Raw genomic sequence first — 19,081 nt, 5'->3', positions numbered from 1 at the left:
GCATCTTTTAGACTGTGAGCCCACTGTTGGGTAGGGACTGTCTCTATATGTTGCCAACTTGTACTTCCCAAGCGCTTAATACAGTGCTCTGCACACAGTAACCACTCAATAAATACGATTGATTGATTGATTGATCTAGCTTTACTTCTATTTATTCTGATGACTTGCCACCTGTCCACATGTTTTGTTTTGTTTTGTTGTCTGTCTCCCCCTTCTAATAATGATGGCATTTATTAAGCACCTACTATGTGCAAAGCACTGTTCTAAGCTCTGGGGAGGTTACAAGGTGATCAGGTTGTCCCTCGGGGGGCTCACAGTCTTAATACTCATTTTACAGATGAGGTAACTGAGGCACAGAGAAGTTAAGTGACTTGCCCAAAGTCACACAGCTGACATTTGGTGGAGCCGGGGTTTGAACCCATGACCTCTGACTCCAAAGCCCATGCTCTTTCCACTGAGCCATGACCTTCTAGACTGTGAGCCCGTTGTTGGGTAGGGACCGCCTCTATATATGGAAAGCAGTGTGGCTCAGTGGAAAGAGCACGGGCTTTGGAGTCAGAGGTCATGGGTTTGAATCCCGGCTCTGCCAATAGTCAGCAGTGTGACTTTGGGCAAGTCACTTCACTTCTCTGGGCCTCAGTTCCCTCATCTGTGAAATGGGGATGAAGACTGTGAGCCCCCCGTGGGACAACCTGATCACCTTGTAACCTCTCCAGCGCTTAGAACAGTGCTTCGCACATAGTAAGCGCTTAATAAATGCCATTATTATTATTATTATATGTTACCAATTTGTACTTACCAAGTGCTAAGTACAGTGCTCTGCACACAGCAAGCACTCAATAAATACGATTGAATGAATGAATGAAGGAGAGGAGGGGACGAGAACTCTACAACAGTTGAATTCTGCTCCTCTTCTAATTTCAGTCATTTAGGAAGTGGCCCTCCTTTGGATTATGTCTTTCATATCTCTCTCTGGTTCCTTCCTCCAGAGCTCAGCCCCTCCAACAAGGCTCTTGACACTTCCCCCTCTGTTATTTTACTCCCACTGTACCCAGGCCTGGACCCCCACCTCCCATCCCCACATCATTCAGACCCCCAGCTCTCCCGACCTTCAAATTCCTCCTCAAATCCCACCTCCTCTAACAAGCTTTCCCCAGTGACTCCCCGGCACCCTGAGTCATAAATATCTGCCAGTGTTCTACAGAATCCAGGCACTTATTTCTGCCTCTACTTATTGTTTATATATATATGTGTGTGTGTGTGTTTATTGTTAATAATAATAGTAATTAATAATTATGGCACTTGTTAAGCACTTGCTATGTGCCAAGCACTGTTCTAAGCGCTGGGTTAGATATAAGTTAATCAGGTTGGATACGGTCCCTGGCCCACATGGGCATACAGTCTCATTTTTACAGATGAAGTAACTGAGGCACAGAGAAGTAAAGTGACTTGCCCAAGGTCTCATGGCACACAAGTGGTGGAGCTAGGATAAGAACTCATGACCTTCTGACTCCAAGGACCCTGCTCTATCCACTGCACCATGCTGCCTCTGAGGTTTTGAATCTTCATTTTGCAGATGAGGGAACTGAGACACAGAGAAGTGAAGTGACTTGGCCAAGGTCACACAGCAGACAAGCGATGTAGTGGGATTTGAACCCAGGTCCTCCGACTCCCCAGCTCGTGCTCTTTCCACTAAGCCATGCTAGTGTTGCCTAGTGGAAGAGCTCGGGCCTGGGAGTAGGAGGATCTGTCCTAATTCCGGCTCTGCCACTTGTCTGCTGTGTGACTTTTGGCAAGCCACTTAACTTCTCTGTGTCTCGGTTCCCTCTTCTGTAGAGAAGCAGCGTGGCTCAGTGGAAAGAGCACGGGCTTTGGAGTCAGTGGTCATGGGTTCAAATCCTAGCTCCGCCAATTGTCAGCTGTGTGACTTTGGGCAAGTCACTTAACTTCTCTGTGCCTCAGTTACCTCATCTGTATAATGGGGATGAAGACTGTGAGCCCCCCGTAGGACAACCTGATCACCTTGTAGCCTCCCCAGCGCTTAGAATAGTGCTTTGCACATAGTAAGTGCTTAATAAATGCCATCATTATTATTAAAGTGAAGATTCAATACCTGTTCTCCCACGTACTTAGAGGGTGAGCCCCACGTGGGAGCTGATTAGCACTTAGAGCAGTGCATGACAATAGTAAGTACTTAATAAATACCACTGTTATGGTGATGCTGACTGACAGGCAAACTGCAGGAGCTCAGCTGGGCTGTGGGCTACTAATTAAGCTCCATCTGCTCGTAGCACCCAGATGATTATTCCTAGCTCTATATAGAAAATCTGAATTAAACCTGAATTTCTCAACTTTAGCTCCAATATGCATTTAATTAAAAAGGAAATTTTCCGGCATTGTAACATCGAGACAGGAGCCCTGTGAGTGTTTGGAATCAGTATTTCAGTGTTTCATGAAACAATTTATTCTGACACTTTAATTGGATCAGCATGGGGTAAAGCATCATTTTTGAAGGGATTTTTCAGTCCGAAAAATTCTGACCTGAATTTCCAGAGCAAATCTACTGCTCAGGAAAAACAAACCAACCTGTGAGAGAACAAAATGTTTTTTAACATCTTTTTTGAAGGGATTTTCCAGTCAGAAAAATTCTGACCTTAATTTCCAGGGCAAATCTACCACTCAGGAAAAACAAACCAACCTGTGAGAGAACAGAATTATTTTTAATGGTATCTGTTAAGCTCTTACTTTGTGCCAGGCATTGTACTAAGTGCTTGGACACAGTCCATGTCCCTCATGGGGCTTACAGTCTTAATCCCCATTTTACAGATGAGGGAACTGCGGCCCAGGGAAGTTGAGTGACTTGCCCAAGGTCATACGTCGGACAAATAGCGGAGCTAGTTTAGAACCCAGGTCTTCTGACTCCCAGGCCTGGCCTTTTTCCATTAGGTTACATGTCTTCAGTTAGACCTCTAGGTCACCCTGCTCTTTCCACTAGGCCACAGTTTGGCTCCTTTCTCTCTGGCTGTTCATTCTCAAGTCTCCTTCATGGGCTCCTCCTTTTCCTCCCATCCTCTAATTGTGGGAGTCCCTTAAGGTTCGGTTCTGCATCCCCTTCTATTCTCTGTCTATTCTCAGTGGTTGCCCATCAACCTCCATATCAAACAAAAACTCCTCTCCATTGGTTTTAAAGCCCTCTGTCCCCTTACCCCCTCCTTCCTCACCTCCTTTCTCTCCTTCTCCAATCCAGCCTGCACACTTCACTCCTCTGGTGCCACTAACCTTCTCACTGGGCCTCCAGCTTGCCTGCCTCGCCACCGGCCCCTGGCCCACATCCTACCTCTGGCCTGGAATGCCCTCCCTCCTCAAATCCACCAGACAATGACTTTCCCCCTCTTTCAAAGACTTACTGAAGGCCCATCTCCTCCAAGAAGCCTTCCCTGACTAAGCCCCACTGTTCCTCATCTCCCACTCCCTTCTGCATCACCCTTATTCGCTTTGCTCTTCCCCACTCCTAGCCAAACAGCACTTATGTCCATATCTGTCATTTTATTTATTTGTATTGTTGTCTGTCTTCCCTCCTCTAGACTGTAAACTCATGGTTGGCAGGGAATATCACTGTTTATTGTTGCATTGTACTTTCCCAAGTGCTTAGTACAGTGCTCTGCACACAGGAAGCACTCAATAAATATGACTGAATGAATTGAATGAATGAATGTCTACACCCACTCACTTGGAGAACTCATTTGCTCCCAAGCCTTCAACTACATATTTACATTGTACATAGTTACTATTCTCTTGTACATATTTAATATTCTATTTATTGTGTTAATGATGTGTATCTAGCTTTACTTCTATTTATTCTGATGACTTGACACCTGTCCCCATGTTTTGTCTTGTTGTCTATCTCCCCCTTCTAGACTGTGAGCCCACTGTTGGGTAGGGACCGTCTCTATATACGTTGCCAACTTGTACTTCCCAAGCGCTTAGTACAGTGCTCTGCACACAGTAAGTGCTCAATAAATACGATTGACTGATTAGAAGGGGGAGACATACAACAAAACAAAACATGTAGACAGGTACCAACCCTCAGGCCTATATCCTTTCCTCTATTTACTGACTATTTACTAAGTACTTGCTATGTGCAAAGCACTGCTAAGCACTGGGTAAAATTCATGGATGAGAATTATACACCTTTCATGTCTTTTCAGGAGCTCCCAATATAAGAATGAAGGGGAGAGGATTGATGATGGTCTCATAAGGAGAGGTGAATTAAGGGTGAGAGTCCTTTCCCAAGCACTTAGTACAGTACACCACAGCCAGTGGATGTAGAAGAAATAATCTCGGCTCTGCTACTTATCCGCTGTGTGACCTTGGGCAAGTCATTTCACATCTCTCTGCCTCAGTCCCTCATCTTGAAAATGGGAATTAAAACTGTAAGACCCATGTCGGACAGGGACTGTGTCCAACCTGATTACCTTGTATTCATTTATTCAATCATATTTATTGAGTGCTTACTGTGTGCAGAGCACTGTACCAAGTGCTTGGGAAAGTACAATACAGCAATAAAGAGAGACAATCCCTGTCCACAGTGGGCTTACAGTCTAGATGGGGGGAGACAGACATCAAAACAAGTAAACAGGCATTATATAAATAAATAGAATTATAGATATATTCCTATATACATAAGTGCTGTAGGGCGGGGAGAGGGGGGAAGAGCAAAGGGAGTGAGTTGAGGTGACACGGAAGGGAAGGGAAGCTGAGGAAAAGGGGGCTTAGTCTGGGAAGGCCTCCTGGAGGAGGTGAGCTCTCAGTAGGGCTTTGAAGGGACTAAGAGAGCTAGTTTGGCAGATGTGTGGAGGGAGGGCATTCCAGGCCAGGGGAAGGATGTGGGCCGGGGGTCGAGGGCGGGACAGGTGAGAATGAGGCCCAGTGATGAGGTTAGTTGTGGCAGAGGAGTGGAGTGTGCTGGCTGGGATGGAGAAGGAGAGAAAGGGTAAGAAGCAGCAAGGTGATGAAGACTTTTAAAGCCAAAGCTTGTATCTACCCCAGCACTTAGAACAGTGCCTGACACATAGTGAGTGCTTAACAAACACTATTTGCAACAACAACAATACCACACTGCCATTACTACCATGAGAAGGAAAATCTGGATAAATGTGGGGAATGGAGGGGGTTAAAAAAGGCCCAGCCTTTTCCTCAATTATAAGGTGAATTCAGGAAAAGGCAGTTTACTTTCCGGTCAACAGGGCCTGGTTGGGCCTGGCCTTAGGCTCTGCCTGTTTGGGCAAGTGAAGAGTAAGGCAATTACCCAGGTACTTCGGGCCAGAAAGTTCAATGCCACTTTTAAGAAAACAGTTGTTTCACAGTTGTCTAATCCCAGCTCTGGCACTTGCCCGCTGGGTGACTTGGGACAAGTCACTTCAGTTTCCACATCTGTAAAATTGGGATTAAATCTTACTCTCTGCTACTTAGACTGCGACCCCCATGTGGGACTGTATCTGACACAGTTATCTTGTGCCTTCCCCAGTGCTTAGTCCAGTGTTTGGCACATGATCTGGTGGCAAGAGCACGGGCTTGAAAGTCAAAGGATGTGTGTTCTAATCCTGGCTCTGCCACTTGTCTGCTGCGTGACCTTGGGCAAGTCATTTAAGTTCTCTGTGCCTCAGTTCCCTCATCTGTAAAATGGGGATGAAGACTGAGTCATTCATTCATTCAATCGTATTTATTGAGCTCTTACTGTGTGCAGAGCACTGTACTAAGCGCTTGGGAAGTACAAGTTGGCAACATTTAGAGACAGTCCCTACCCAACAGCGGGCTCACAGTCTAGAGTCCCATGTGGGATGGGGACTGTGCCCAACCTGATTACCTTGTGTCTATCTCAGTGCTTAGAACACTGCTTGGCACATAGTAAGTGCTTAACAATTACCATAGTAATAAAAATAACTATTAACAAATACCGCAATCCATCAGGGAGTCAGCATGGCATAGTGGATAGAGCACCGGCCTAGGAGTCCAAAGGACCTGGGTTCTACTTGTTCTGACGATTTTAACACCTGTCTACATGTTTTGTTTTGTTGTCTGTCTCCCCCTTCTAGACTGTGAGCCCGTTGTTGGGTAGGGACCGTCTCTATATGTTGCCGACTTGTACTTCCCAAGCGCTTAGTACAGTGCTCTGCACACTGTAAGCGCTCAATAAATACAACTGAATGAATCCTGGCTCTGTCACTTGTCTACTATGTGGCCTTGGGCAAATCGCTTAACTTCTCTGTGCCACAGTTACTCCATCTGAAAAATGGGGATTAAGACTGTGACCCCGGTGGGGGACAGGGACTGTGTCCAACCCGATTTGCTTGTAGCCACTCCATTCATTCATTCAATTCATTCATTCATTCAATCGTATTTATTGAGCACTTACTGTGTGCAGAGCACTGTAGTAAGCGCTTGGGAAGTACAAGTTGGCAACATATAGAGACGGTCCTTACCCAATGCTTACTATGTGCAGAGCACTGTACTAAGCGTTTGGAAAGTACAATTCAGCAGTCCAGTGCTTAGTTCAGTGCCTGGCACATAGTAAGCGCTTAACAAATATCACAATTATTATTATTAATAATTATTCATCTTTTACTGTGGGGGGTGGGGGGCTGGTGAGGAAAAACGGGTCCTGATCTGCATTTAGTCAGGTTAGCCGAAGGAATTCACCTGGATAACCAGTCACCCCCCTGCTTGTCTCTCTCCTGCGAAGTGACTGCAGCAAATGGTATGTGAATGCCTGGAATTCCTCAATGGATCTCTGCCGTCTAAATAGTACCATCTTCAGGACATTTATAGAATAACAATGTGGGAATATTTCAAGTAGTAATAATTATTATTAATAATAATAATTTTGGTATTTGTTAAGCACGTTCTATGTGCCAGGCACTGTACTAATCTTTGGGGTGGATAAAAGCAAATCGGGTTGGACACAGTCCCTGTCGCACGTGGGGCTCACAATCGCAATCTCCATTGTACAGATGAGGGAACTGAGGCCCAGAGAAGTGAAGTGACTTGCCCAAGGTCACATAATGATAATACAAATAATAATAATGAGATTTATTAAGCGCTTACTATGTGCAAAGCACTGTTCTAAGCGCTGGGAAGGTTACAAGGTGATCAGGTTGTCCCACGGGGTGCTCACAATCCCCATTTTACAGATGAGGTAATTGAGGAACAGAGAAGTGAAGTGACTTGCCCAAGGTCACATAATAATAATAATAATAATAATAATAATAATAATAATGGCATTTATTAAGTGCTTACTATGTGCCAAGCACTGTTCTAAGTGCTGGGGAGGTTACAAGGTGATCAGGTTGTCCCATGGGGGACTCAGAATCCCCATTTTACAGATGAGGTAACTGAGGCACAGAGAAGTGAAGTGACTTGCCCCAAAGTCACATAGCAGACAAGTGGCAGAGCTGGGATTAGAACCCATGACCTTCTGACTCCCAGTTCTGTGCTCTAGGTCTGGTATAGTATACCATGATGCTACACTACATCATGGCAATAATAATACTAATAATGATGATATTGATTAAGCACTTACTATATGTCAAGCACTGTTCTAAACTCTGGGGTAGATTCATTCATTCGTTCATTCAATCGTATTTATTGAGCTCTTACTGTGTGCAGAGCATTGTACTAAGCACTTAGGAAGTACAAGTTTGCAACATATAGAAATGGTCCCTACACGATAACGGGCTCACAGTCTAAAAGGGGGAGACAGACAACAAAACAAAACATGTAGACAGGTGTCAAGTCATCAGGATAAATAGAATTAAAGCTATATGCACATCATTAACAAAATAAATAGAATAGTAAATATGTACAAGTAAAATAGAGTAATAAATCTGTACAAATATATATATGTATATATATATATATAAATATATACAAGTGCTGTGGAGTGGGGAACGAGGTAGGGTGGGGGGATGGGGAGGAGGAGAGGAAAAAAGGGGGCTCAGTCTAGGAAGGCCTCCTGGAGGAGGTGAGCTCTCAGTAGGGCTTTGAGGGAAGGAAGAGAGCTAGCTTGGAGGATGTAGATTACTGTGTCAGCCTCTTTTCTGACCTCCCAACCTCCTGACTCTCCCAATTACAGTCCATACTTCACGCCCCTGCCCGGGTTATCTTTCTACAGAAATGTTCAAAGCATGTTACCCTCCTCCTCAAAAATCTCCAGTGGTTGCCTCTCCACCTCCTTATCAAACAAAAACTCCTCACTATTGGCTTTAAAGCACTCTATCACCTTGCCCCCTGCCTACCTCATCTCCCTTCTCTCCTACTACACAGACTGCACACTTTGCTCCTCTGGTGCTAACCTTCTCACTGTGTCTTGATCTCACCTGTCTTGCTGCCAACCCCTGGCCAACGTCCTACCCATGGCCTGGAATGTCCTCCCTCCTCAAATCCACCAGACAATCACTATTCCCTCTCTTCAAAACCCCACTGAAGGCACATCTCCTCCAAGAGGCCTTCCCAGACTAAGCTCCACTCTTCCTCATCTCCCACTCCCTTCTGTGTCACTGTTACTTGCTCCCTTTGCTCTTTCCCCTTCTCCCCACCCCACCAAACTTATATATATATATATATATATATATATATATATATATATATCTATCAGTAAGTTTATTTATATTGATGTCTGTCTCCCCCCATCTAGACTGTGAGCTCGTTGTGGGCAGGGTTTGTGTCTCTTTATTGCTGTACTGTACTTTTCCAAGCGCTTAATACAGTGCTTTGCACTGTACTAAGATACAAGCTAATCAGGTTGGACACAGTCCCTGTCCCACAGGCAAAGCCTAGTGTCTATGTACAGTGCTTAGTACAGTGCGTGGTACCAAGTAAGTGCTTAAGAAATACCATTATTTTTTATTATTATTATTGTAGTAAGTGCTTAGCAACTACTACTACTATTGCTTTGCACATAGTAAGTGCTTAATAAATGCTATTATTATTATTATTATTATAGGGCTCACAATCCTAATCCCCATTTTACACTCACTCATTCAATGGTATTTATTGAGCTCTTACTGTGTGCAGAGCACTGTACTAAGCACTGGTGAAAGCACAGTATAGCAATATAGCAGCCACATTCCTTGCCCACAGTGAGTTTACAGTTTAAAGAGGAAGTGGCAGAGCAGGAAGAGCGGGACAGATATCCTGTGGGGCTGGGAGAAGGTGTGCAGCAAAGTGCTCAAGAGGTATTATTATTATCATTATTATGGCTCTTGTTAAGCGCTTACTATATGCCAAGAACTGTTCTAAGCTCTGGAATAGATACAAGATAACCAGGTTGGATGCAGTCCCTGTCCCACAAAGTGCTCACACTCTTAATCCCCATTTTACAGACGAGTTAACTGAGGCACAGAGAAGTGACATGAATTGCCCAAGGTCATGCAGCAGATGAGTGGTGGGGCTGGGATTAGAACCCAAGTCCTCCTGTCTCCCAGGCCCGTGCTCTAGTCACTAGGCCACACTGCTCCAGACCCAAGGCCATAGATGGATACAGAGGGGAGGGCCAGGAAATGAGGGCTTAGTCGGGGAAGGCCTCTAGAAGGAGGTGGGATTCATTCATTCATTCATTCGATTGTATTTATTGAGCGCTTACCGTGTGCAGAGCACTGAACTAAGCACTTGGGAAGTACAAGTTGGCAACATATAGAGACGGTCCCTACCCAATTACGGGCTCACAGTCTAGAAGAGTGAGACAGACAACAAAACCAAATGTGGTAAGTCATCAGAACAAATAGAATTAAAGGTAAATATACATCATTGACGAAATAAATAGAATAGTAAATATGTACAAGTAAAATAGAGTAATAAATCTGTACAAATATATATACAGGTGCTGTGGGGAGGGGAAGGAGGTAGGGCTGGGGGAATGGGAAGGAGGAGAGGAAAAAGGGGGCTCAGTGTGGGAAGGCCTCCTGGAGGAGGTGAGCTCTCAGTAGGGCTTTGAAGGGAGAAGAGGGCTAGGTTGGCGGATGTGCGGAGGGAGGGCATTCCAGGCCAGGGGGAGGACGTGGGCCGAGGGTCGACGGCGGGACAGGTGGGAAGGAGGCCCAGTGAGGAGGTGAGCAGTGGCAGAGGAGTGGATGGTGCGGGCTGGGCTGGAGAAGGAGAGAAGGGAGGTGAGGTAGGAGGGGGAGAGATGGTGGAGAGCCTCAAAGCCGAGAGTGAGGAGTTTTTGCTTGATGTCAGAAGGGCTGTGAAGGAGGGGAGAGCCATGTTCTGTCAGATGGGGGACTTGGGCGAGCGGGTAGAGGCGAGGTAGATGGGATAGAAGTGCCATGAAACCGGTTGGCATTGGAGCAGTGAAGCATGCGGGCAGGCTTGTAGGAGATCAGTGAGGTAAGGGAAGAAGAGGTGAGCTGAGCAAGGGCCTTAAAATCGATGGTGGGGAGTTCCTGTTTGTAGCAAAGGAAAATGGGCAACCACTGGAAATTTGTGAGTCTTGGGCCCAGGACACTTCTCCTAGCTCCACAGATGAGGTCCCATCTGTCACTCAGCACCACACAGGGTCCCAAAGAGTGGGCATCCCCGACTCTGGGTAGAGGCGACTCACCACATCGGTGGGACAGAGTTCCAGGGTAGTCATTCATTCAATCGTATTTATTGGGTGTTTACTGTGTGCAGAGCACTGTTACTACATGCTTGGAAAGTACAGTTCAGCAATAAATAGAATTGTAGATATATACACATCATTAATAAAATACATAGAATAATAAATATGTATATATACACAAGTGCTGTGGCGCGGGGAGTGGAGTAGAGCAGAGGGAGGGAGTCGGGGAGATGGGGAGGGAAGGGGGATCAGAGGAAAAGGGGGGCTCAGTCTGGGAAGGCCTCTTGGAGGAGGTGAGCTCTCAGTAGGGCTTTGAAGGGAGGAACAGAGCTAGCTTGGTGGATGTGTGGAGGGAGGGCATTTCAGGACAGAGGTAGGACCTGGGCCGGGGGTCCATGGCGGGACAGGCGAGAGCGAGGTACAGTGAGGAGGATAGTGGCACCAAAGGGGCGGATTGTGTGGGCTGGACTGTAGAAGGAAATAATTATGTAGAAGGTAATAATTATGTTATCTGCTATGCACTCACTATGTGCCAGAAACTGTTCTAAGCACTGGGGTAGAAACAAGATAAATGGTTTGGACCCAGTCCCTGCCCCACATAGGGGTCACAGTCTTAATCCCCATTTTACAGATGAGGGAACTGAGGCACAGAGAAACTAAGTGACTATCTCAAGTTCACACAGCAGGAAAATGGTGGGGCTGGGATTAGAACCCAAGTCCTTTTGACTCTCAGGTCCCTGCTCTACCCACTAGGCCATGCTGCTTCCCTAACTTCTAACTTTTCCCATCTGCTCCAAGTTGGCAGCATGGCTTACTAGAAAGAGCCCGGGCTTGGGAGTCAGAGGTCATGGGTTCTAATCCCAGCTATGCCACTTGTCAGCTGTGTGATCTTGGGCAAGTCACTTAACTTCTCTGCCTCAGTTACCTCACCTGTAAAATGGGGATTAAAACTGTGAGCCCCATGTGGGACAACCTGATTACCTTGATCTATCCCAGTGCTTAGAACAGTGCTTGGCACATAGTAAGGGCTTAACAAATACCAACATTATTATTATTATTATTACTATTATTTTGGATGACGAAATGTTCTTCAGGTAAAATCTACGATGATGGGACAAACTGGCATTTTTTAAATGGCAACTGATAGCTCCATGTCCTAGTTTGAATTATGAGGTCACCATATCTAGCAAGCAGGGGGACGCACCAGGGAAGAGGAAGGTGAGAATTTCCATGAACCTCAGCAGGAGGGAATAATAATGATGGCATTTTTAAGCGCTTACTGTGTGCAAAGCACTGTTCTAAACGCTGGGGAGGTTACAAAGTGATCAGGTTGTCTCACGGGGGGGGGGGGGGGGGGGCTCACAGTCTAAATCCCCATTTTACAGGTGAGGCAACTGAGGCCCAGAGAAGTTAAGTGACTTGCTCAAAGTCACACAGCTGACAATTGGCAGAGCTGGGATTTGAACCCATGACCTCTGACTCCAAAGCCTGTGCTCATTCCACTGAGCCAGGTAATTCAAGCTCCCTGCATGGCTTAGTGGAAAGAGCCCGGGCTTGGGAGTCAGTGGTTGTGGATTCCGATCCCGGCTCCACCACTTGTCAGCTGTGTGACTTTGGGCAAGTCACTGAACTTCTCTGGGCCTCAGTTTCCTCATCTGTAAAATGGGGATTAAGACTGTGAGCCCCACGTGGGACAATCTGCTTACCTCATATCTCCCCTGGCTCTTAGAACAGTGCTTGGAATATAGTGAGCACTTAACAAATACTATTATTATTATTATTATTATTATTATTATTATTATTATTATTATTATTATTATTATTATTATTATTTTCCTCGGCCACCCTAGCTCATTTTCCCTGGTTCTGAAGTGGTGTCTGGACCCAGGGAAGCAGGAAAACATTTTATTCATTAATACCATCACATTTATTGAGCGCTTACTGTGTGCAGAGCACTGTACTAAGTTCTTGGGAGAGTACAACAGAGCAATATAATAGATAAATCCCCTGCCCACACCAAGCTTACAGTCTAGAGGATCAGCTTTTTGTGCCTAGTGGCTAGAGCACAACCTAGGAGTCAGAAGGACCTGGGTTATAATCCTGGCCCCACCATATGTCTGCCTTGTGACCTTGGGCAAATCACTTCACTTCTCTGGGCTGCTGTTACCTCAGCTGTAAAATGAGGATTAAGATGGTAAGCTCCGTGTGGGACAGGGACTTTGTTTGATCTGATTAACTTGTATCTTCCCCAGAGCTTAGAATAGTGCTTGACACATAGTAAGAGCTTAATAAATACCATTATTTTTAGTAGTAGTAAATCCTATTTCCTGACTGATTTTGTAATGTTCTAATCCGTTTGATATTTTACCCCACCTTTTATCTAAAATTCTCTTCTCTGCCAGATTTCAGATTGTGATTTGGGTGAAGATTTGCTCAAAACACAGTGTGGATAGCCCCAACACAAGATTTAGTTTATTTGGCTAATAAGCAAGCAAGATTAAAAAGAACGGTAGAGTCTTCTCTCGGAAGAAAAGAAATATGTTTAAGAGAAACCATATACAATGGAATGTGACCTTTTACAATAGAACGCTGGTCATTTATCTCAAGCCTCAAATGCAAAGCAAATGTCCAGGATGGCTGGAATTTTTTTTTTTCTTTTAGACGAAGGGGACAGTTTACAAGAGGTGACATATTCTCTGCAAATGGGGCAAGGTGGGTGGACAGATCGTTTTTCAACAAAAATGCTCAGTCTGCATCTCCCCACTCCTCAAGAACCTCCAGTGGTTGCCCATCCACCTCTGCATAATGATGATGGCATCTGCTAAGCACTTACTATGTGCAAAGCACTGTTCTAAGCGCTGGGGAGGATACAAGGTGATCAGGTGGTCCCACATGGGGCTCACAGTCTTCATCCCCATTTTACAGATGAGGGAACTGAGGCACAGAGAAGTGAAGTGACTTGACGAAAGTCACACAGCTGATGAGTGGCGAAGCCAGGATTTGAACCCATAACTTCTGACTCCCAAGCCCGTGCTCTTTCCACTGAGCCATGCTGCTTCTCTCCATCCTTTTGCCCCCTCCTACCTCACCTCTCTACTCTCCTGCTCTGGCCCAGCCCCCACATTCTGCTCCTCTCCTGCCAGCTTACTCACTTTGCCCCAATCTCCTCTGTCTTGCTGTTGACTTCTCGCCCACATCTTCCTCTTTGTCTAGGTCTTCCGCTCCCTCCATATAGTTTTCCTCCTCCTCTCTCTCTCTGCTTGCTCATTAATAATAAATAATAATGATGGCATTTATTAAGCACTTACTATGTGCAAAGCACTGTTCTAAGCGCTGGGGAGGTTACAAGGTGATCAGGTTGTCCCACGTGGGGCTCACAGTCTTAATCCCCATTTTACAGATGAGGTAACTGAGGCACAGAGAAGTTAAGTGACTTGCCCGAAGTCACACAGCTGACAACTGGCGGAGCCGTGATTTGAACCCATGATCACTGACTCCAAAGCCCGTGCTCTTTCCACTGAGCCACGCTGCTTCTCATTCTAAGTCTCCTTCGTGTGCTCCTCCTCTGCCTCCCACCTCCTAACTGTGGGGGTCCCTCAAGGCTCAGTTCTGGGTCCCCTTCTATTCTCCATCTACACCCACTCCACTGGAGAAATCATCCACTCCCATGGCTTCAACTACTACCTCTATGCGGATGGTACCCCAATCTCCATCTCCAGCCCTGATCTCTCTCCCTCTCTCTAGTCTCACATTTCCTCCCGCCTTTAAGACATTTCTACTTGGATGTCCTCCTGTCACCTCAAACTTAATATGGCTAAAACAGAACTTCTTATCTTCCCACCCAAACCCCGTCTTCCCCCTGACTTTCCCATCACAGTAGACGACGCCACCATCCTCCCTGTCTCACAAACCCGTAATCTTGGCGTTATCCTTGACTCCCCTTTCCCAATCAAATCCACGTAGTCAATCCATCACTAAATCAGGTCAGTTCCACCTTCACCATATCCCTGTCTCACAAGCCCGTAACCTTGGTGTTATCCTTGACTCCCCTTTCCCAATCAAATCCACGTAGTCAATCCATCACTAAATCCGGTCAGTTCCATCCTCACCATATCGCTAAAATCCACCCTTTTCTGTCCATCCAAACTGCTACCACATTAATCCAAGCACTTATCCTATACTACTTACTGTATCAGCCTCATCACTGACCTCCCAGCCTCCCATCTCTCCCCACTTCACTCTGCTGCCTGTGGCATTTTCTTACAAAAATGCTCAGGCCATGCCTCCCCACTCCTCAAGAAACTCCATGGTTTCCCATCTAACTCCACATCAAACAAAAACTCCTCACCATTCATTGTCTTCAAAGCCATCCACCCCCTTTTCCCCTCCTACCTCATCTGGCTATCTCCCACTCCAACTCGCACACTTGGCTCCTCTATTGCCAACCTTCTCACTGTACCTCTCTCTCACCTGTCTCACCACCAACCCCTGGCTCATGTCCTGATTCTGTCTGGAACATCCTCCCTCCTCTAATCTGACAGACAACAACTCTCCCTGCCTTCAAAACCTTATTGAAGGCCCATCTCCTCCAAAAGGCCTTCCCAGGCTAAGCCCCACCTTTCCTCTTCTCCCACTCAATCAATCAATCAATCGTATTTATTGAGCGCTTACTGTGTGCAGAGCACTGTACTAAGTGCTTGGGAAGTACAAGCTGGCAACATATAGAGACAGTCCCTACCCAACAGTGGGCTCACAGTCTAGCCTTCTGCGTTGCCCTGATTTATGCCCTTTGTTCTTCCCCCCATCCAGCCCCACAGCACTTAGGTCCAGATCTGTCATTTATTTATTTATATTCACGTCTGTTTCCCCCACCTCGACTGCAAGTTCGTTGTGTGCAGGAAATGTATTGAAATGTGTCTGTTTATTTTTCTACCGTACTCTCCCAAGTGCTTAGTATAGTACTCTGGACATGGTAAGTGCTCAATATGTGATTGAGTGAATAAATGAATATAGTGATGAGAAGGTAAGGTGGAGAACAGAGTTTGTGTGGGAAGATGAGGAGTTTCGTTTTGGATGTTTAAGTTTAAAGTGTCAGTGAGATATTCAGATAGAGATGTCTTGAAGATAGGAGGAAATGTGAGACGGCAGAGAGGAAGATCACCTAGGGATTATATAATACCAGCTATGATTCCCTGGCGTTATAACTAGCCCAGGGAAAGATACAATCCAGTCAGATGTTGCTCAAGGAGTTCACACCCATATCTCAACTCTGAGGGAAGGTCCCCATTCATTTGTTCATTCAGTCATATTTTTTGAACATTTCCTTTGGGCACCGCACTGTACTAAGTGCTTGGGAGAGTACAAACCAACAACAGACACATTCCCTGCCCACAGTGAGCTCACCCCAGCAAAGCAGCAAGGCCTAGAGGATAGAGCCCGGACCTGGGGTGTCAGAAGAACCTGGGTTCTAATGACGGCTCCACCACTTGTCTCTTGTGTGGGGTTGGGCAAGTCACTTCACTTTTCTGTGCCTCAGTGACCCCATCTGTAAAATGGGGGTTAATACTCTGAGCCCCCTGTGGGACAGACTAAGCCCCACTATTCCTCATCTCCCACTCCCTTCTACATCATCCTGACTTGGTCCCTTTGCTCTTCCCCTTCTCCCAGCCCCACACCACTTATGTCCAGATCTGTCATTTTATTTATATATAATTCTATTTATCGATTTTGATGTTATTGACACCTGCCTACTTGTGTTTTGTTGTCTGTCTCCCCCTTCTAGACTGTGAGCCTGTTGCTGGGTAGGGACTGTCTCTATCTGTTGCCTAATTTTACTTTCCAAGCGCTTAGTACAGTGTTCTGCACACTGTAAGCACTCAATAATAATAATAATAATAATAATAATAATAATAATGGCATTTATTAAATGCTCACTATGTGCAAAGCACTGTTCTAAGCGCTGGGGAGGTTACAAGGTAATCAGGTTGTCCCATGGCGGGCTCACAGTCCTCATCCCCATTTTACAGATGAGGTAACTGAGGCACAGAGAAGTGAAGTGACTTGCCCAAAGTCACACAGCTGACAATTGGCAGAGGCGGGATTTGAACCCATGATCTCTGACTCCAAAGCCCGGGCTCTTGCCACTGAGCCATGCTGCTTCTCGTGGTACGATTGAATGAATGAATGAATGAATTTATTAGTATTGATGTTTGTCTCCCTCCCTCTTGCCTGTAAACTCATTGTGGGCAGGGAATATCACTGTTTATTGCTGTATTGTATTTTCCCAAGTGCTTAGAACAGTGCTCTGCATTCATTCATTCATTCATTCATTCAATCAATCATATTTATTGAGTGCTTACTCTGTGCAGAGCACTGTACTAAGCTCTTGGGAAGTACAAGTTGGCAACATATAGAGACCATCCCTACCCAACAACGGGCTCACAGTCTAGAAGGGGGAGACAGACAACAAAACAAAACATGTGGACAGATGTCAAGTCATCAGAATAAATAGAAGTAAAGCTAGATGCACATCATTAACAAAATAAATAGAATAGTAAATATGTACAAGTAAAATAAATAGAGTAATAAATCTGTACAAACATATATACAGGTGCTGTGGGGATGGGAAGAAGGTAGGGTGGGGGGTTGGAGAGGAGGAGAGGAAAAAGGGGGCTCGGTCTGGGAAGGCCTACACAGTAAGTGCTCAATAAATATGATTGAATGAATGAATGAATGACGGGGACTGTATCCAACCTTATTACCTTGTATCTACTACAGCACTTAGTACAGTATCATTAAAAAAAAACTAACAAAAAATCCTTCAGCTCTGCTGCCTCTTCCAATGTAGACAGGATTCCAGGATAGGGGCAAGAAGTTGCATACGCCATCCCCTAAGTGTTCAGTACAGTGTTGAGAAGCAACATGGCTCAGTGGAAAGAGAGTGGGCTTGGGAGTCAGAGGTCATGGGTTCTAATCCCACCTCTGCCACTGATCAGCTGTGTGGCTTTGGGCAAGTCACTTCACTTCTTTGTGCCTCAGTTACCTCATCTGTATAATGGGGATTAAGACTGTGAGCCCCATGTGGGACAACCTGATTACCTTGTATCTCCCCCAGAGCTTAGAACAGTGCTTGGCACATAGTAAGTGCTTAACAAATACTAACATTATTACTATTATTACAGTGCTCTGTGCTTAGTAGGTGCTCAATAAATACTCCTGGTTGATTGGACACTCCCCCTGCCCCCCACCACTATGTTTGAAGTAATGTACAAGATGCCCAGGACACTTACACAGAAAGAGTAGGACTGGGGTGCTGCTTCGGAGGTACAATGAAACAATAAGATATCTTATTTTTATGGTATTTGATAAGTGCTTACTATGTGCCAAGCACTGTTCTGAGGGCTGGGGTAGATATAAGGTAATCAAGTTGTCCCACGTGGGGCTCACAGTCTTCATCCCCATTTTCCAGATGAAGTAACTGATGTACAGAGGAGTTAAGTCACTTACCCAAGGTCACACAGCAGACAAGTGGCAGAGCTGGGATTAGAACCCATGTCCTCTGACTCCCAAGCACGGGCTCTTTCCACTAGGCCAGGCGGCTCTCTCCCCCTTATTTATCATCTCTCCTTTCCCATTATTAATTAATTAATTAATTCATTCATTCATATTTATTAAGCACTTACTATATGCAGGGCACTTGGGAAAGTACAATACAAGGGAAAGTACAATGCAATATAACCCAGCCCACAACTTTCACTCTTCTTATCCCAACTACCCCCTGCTCCTCGCTTTCCTATCAACTACCACTGAAACCTTGATCACATCCTCTCTCCTGCATTTATTCATTCATTCATTCAATTGTATTTATTAAGTACTAACTGTGTGCAAAGCACTGTACTAAGTGCTTGGGAAAATACAATACAGTAATAATGAGAGACAATCCCTGCCCACAGTGAGCACACAGTCTAGATGGGGTGCGGGTGTGGGGGGGCGGAAGACAGACACCAGTACAAATAGACATCAATATAAATAAATTAAATGACAGGTATACATAGAAAATGCTGCGGGGCGGGGAGTGGGGAAAAGGCAAAGGGAGAAAGTCAGGGCGATGCAGAAGGGAATGGGAGATGAGGAAAAGTGGGAAAGAGGTAAGACTCTCTCCTCTTAGAACACCACTCTCCCCATCTTAAATAATAATAATAATGACATTTAATAAGCGCTTACTATTTGCAAAGCACTGTTCTAAGTGCTTCAAAGCCCTACTAAATTCATATCCCCTTTAGGAGGCTTTCCTTGCTTAAGTTATCACCTGCCGCACCCTATTTTTTTATGGTATTCATTAAGCACTAACTATGTGCTAGGCACTGTACTAAGTGGTGAGGTCAGTCAATCGTATTTATTGAACTCTTACTGTGTACTGTAACGATATAAGACACGCAGACACACTGCTGCAGGAGAAGCAGCGTGGCTCAATGGAAAGAGCCC

Source organism: Tachyglossus aculeatus, chromosome 4 (genome assembly GCF_015852505.1).
Source record: "Tachyglossus aculeatus isolate mTacAcu1 chromosome 4, mTacAcu1.pri, whole genome shotgun sequence".
Classification (NCBI taxonomy): Eukaryota; Metazoa; Chordata; class Mammalia; order Monotremata; family Tachyglossidae; genus Tachyglossus; species Tachyglossus aculeatus.
Note: the sequence above shows the minus strand (reverse complement) of the source record.